This window comes from Gopherus evgoodei, chromosome 7 (genome assembly GCF_007399415.2).
Source record: "Gopherus evgoodei ecotype Sinaloan lineage chromosome 7, rGopEvg1_v1.p, whole genome shotgun sequence".
NCBI classification, from domain to species: domain Eukaryota; kingdom Metazoa; phylum Chordata; order Testudines; family Testudinidae; genus Gopherus; species Gopherus evgoodei.
The window spans coordinates 108,442,383-108,445,798 of record NC_044328.1 but is presented as its reverse complement, the minus strand read 5'-3'; positions in this window follow the sequence as shown (position 1 = coordinate 108,445,798).

Sequence of the window (3,416 nt, the reverse complement as noted above, 5' to 3'; positions counted from 1 at the left end):
AGTTGGTATTTACAGAGGATCTCTGGGCCGGAGTTCTTTGCCCAATCACGAGACGCCTAGGTCAAGAGACTCGCCAAAAAGAGAAACAAAACGGCCATAGGAACCAATGGAGTTCCCTGGGAGGCGGGACTTGACCTGCAGGACTGCCAGGGTCTACAAGGTGCAGGGACACAATTCACCCTTCTCCTGCCAAGCACGGAGGGGTATTGGCAAAGTGGGTGGGAAACTCGGAGTAAGGCGCTGGGGTGAGCAAAGGTGGCAGAATCTGGGCCACAATGAATATGGAGGGTAAAGAGAAAGCAGAGGATCTGGGTAGAGAATGGAAGGTACAAAGCAGGGCAGGTACAAACTGAAATCTATTGCAGGAGGGTCTAACGGAGAGAACTGGGTTAGGATTGCAAAAGAAAAGATAATGGGTCCCAACACTAAACCAAACAGCTTAATGTGAGAGAGCCATGGGCAGTTTCAGGGTAAAACAATTTGATTGCATAGGATGTTCTGTGTAAAATGCTTTAAAATCACCAGATGGAAGCTGCCAGAGGAATGCAGTGTTGAATAATTTGTGTTGTAGTCTCAGTCATTAGGCAAAAGCCATCCCCAAAGCAACTACCTTTTCATCTATCAACACCCACTTCTGCTGGGATCACTACAAGACTTTAACCAGCTTACAGTGACTAAGTTGGGAGGCAGTTGAGCTAATATTTGCATATATGGAGAGAACATTTATACACATTTTATCTAGTTTTGATGGTATTCCTCTTCCCCCATCCCACCCATTCATTGTCATGTTTCTTCTTGGACCTTAAGCTTTTGGGGGCTGGATCCCTGTCAATGAGACCATCATATTGACTGGAGTCTCTGGGCCCTGCCACTATATAAGTAATATAATAAGAATTATTAAATAGGCTCATATAGTCCAAAGAGTTGCAGAATGTCTGCTACTGTCTTCAGATCTTTGTATCTTGCTTTCTGAAAGTATAATTCAATTCTCATTGATTTAATTGAGAGGTATATTAAGCCTGGGGTTGGCAGAGGCTCAGCATACAGTTGAGCCAGCACCCACACCTTTAGAAGTTCCCTGTTGATTTGACGATTTCACACCTTTCTTTGAATCCCTCCACTCACTGACTACTTTAAAAAAAAAATTGGCCACAGCAAACATAAGATACTTGTCTTCGCCTTCAGAACCTTTGACAACCAATCCCCATCGCTATCCCCTCCCACCTAACCTTGTCATTCACTATCAAGATGTCAACCAGCCTCCATTGCTCACTTGTTAAATTTCAAACAAGCACTGTCATGCTTTTCCTATGCTGTCTTCACACTTGGGAGGAGCTCCCAATAAACCTCTATAAAACTAAGTCATTATCTTTCTTCAGATTGCTCCTTAAAACTCTCCTCTGCCATGAAGCCTACAAAAAATTGACAATGGTTAGACTGCTGGTGCATTGAGGGCACTGCCTACCACACCCCGCGCCCCAAGTCTTAATAAATACTGTCTAGAATCATCAAGCATTGAGCTCTCCACACCTTTGCGCCTAGGTCTGCGGCTTACATAGGTGCACACACAAAGGTGAGAAACTGTGCTACCTCTTCATCTTTCCAACGTTGTCAACATTTTCATTTTGCTTCCTGGGTTTTCTAATAGGAACATAGGCATTATTATTAAAAATAACAAGAGTGTTTTCATCCACAAATCTCAAAGCATTTTACCATATTGAGACAACAGCTTCTTGCCTGAGAGGATGAGAAATTTAGAAGCCTTTGTATAACCTTGTTAGCTTCTGGTGGACCCCTGGCAGAGCTGTCACTATGGCATCTCCAATTGTTCCAATTCACTCTACTTTGGTTCTAGGAAATCTCATTTTATTGGAATATTTTAGCTCTGGTGGAAGGTGCTGACTTGATGACCCTGGAGACAGTAGCCCTATATCCACAAGACAAGGACAGCATGAGCTGTAGCAGGGCAAGCTTCGCTCTCACCAATCTATGTGCCTCATCCTTGCCTTGGATAGGGGAGTTCAGTCTCCTTGGCTCATTCAATCCTTGCCATCTGCTGGGACTGGCAAAAATGGAGGTCAGTTACTGCAATCTTGGTGGTGGTGGATTTTGTTATTTTGTTGGTCACCATTCCACTAGGACAGTGGTTCTCAAACTTTTATACTGGTGACGCCTTTCACATAGCAAGCTTCTGAGTGCGACCCCCACTTATAAATTAAAAACACTTTTACATATCTTTAACACCCACATAAATGCTGGAGGCAAAGCGGGATTTGGGGTGGAGGCTGACAGCTCGTGACCCCCCTATGTAATAAGCTCGCAACCCCCTGAGCAGTCCCGATCCTCAGTTTGAGAATCCCTGCACTAGGAATTAGACTGATTTCACAAAACTCTTTTCACTCAAGCCACCAGGCAGTTATCAGATGGTAAAAAACAGCCTTTACCTGAATTCAGACCAGCAGATGGGTGTGAAGGGTTACTTACCCTTCTCAATCCCATGGAATTTCCCAATACATAGTCTCACCTAACGGTGGACGAGCCTGGATCCAAACACTTGAGCCATTTCAAAACTAGCCATTGATTTTAACTGCCCAATCTGAGCCACCTAAGGGCCTGATTTTCATAGGTGCTGCTGAGCACCCGTAGCGCCCATGGATTTTATTAGGTCATCTCTGAAAATCAGGCACAATGTGTCTGAAGTTGGGCACTTGTAAAAACTTGCTGGGTACTTGTGCACACTTGTAAACGTGCGAGTATCAGTCTGTCTCCTTGGGAAATGCCACTTGCTTACCCCACCCAGCTGTCCTGTGCCTGGAACAAGGTGTCAGTTGTGGCGAGACCAACGCACTAGAGCATTAAGTTCCCTTGATCTCGCGTTATCCTGTTTATCCATCACTCCCAGAGAACAAAAACACACTGGCCATCTGGTCACCCTATACCTAGCACCCAGCTCCTCCCAGCCCCCACTCCTCCCACCCACGCCAACCCCCCTTCCCTTCCCTTCCCTCCCCTCCCAGTCCCCCCATCCCATCTTCTTCCGGCCAGCCCCCATCTCCTCCAACCCAGCCCAAGCCCCTCCACTTCCCAGTCCCCGCACCCCATCTTCTTCCACCCAGCCCAGCCCCCTGGCCCGCCCCCATCTCCTCCAACCCAGCCCAAGCCCCTTCCCTTCCCAGTCCCCGCACCCCATCTTCTTCCACCCAGCCCAGCCCAGCCCAGCCCAGCCCCCTGGCCAGCCCCCATCTCCTCCAACCCAGCCCAAGCCCCTTCCCTTCCCAGTCCCCGCACCCCATCTTCTTCCACCCAGCCCCGTACGCCCTGACTCCTTCCTGAATCCCGCCTGCGAGGTTTCGATGAATATTCATGAGTGGCTCGTTAATTATTCATGAGATTTCGCGGGCTTTTGCCGACCACGT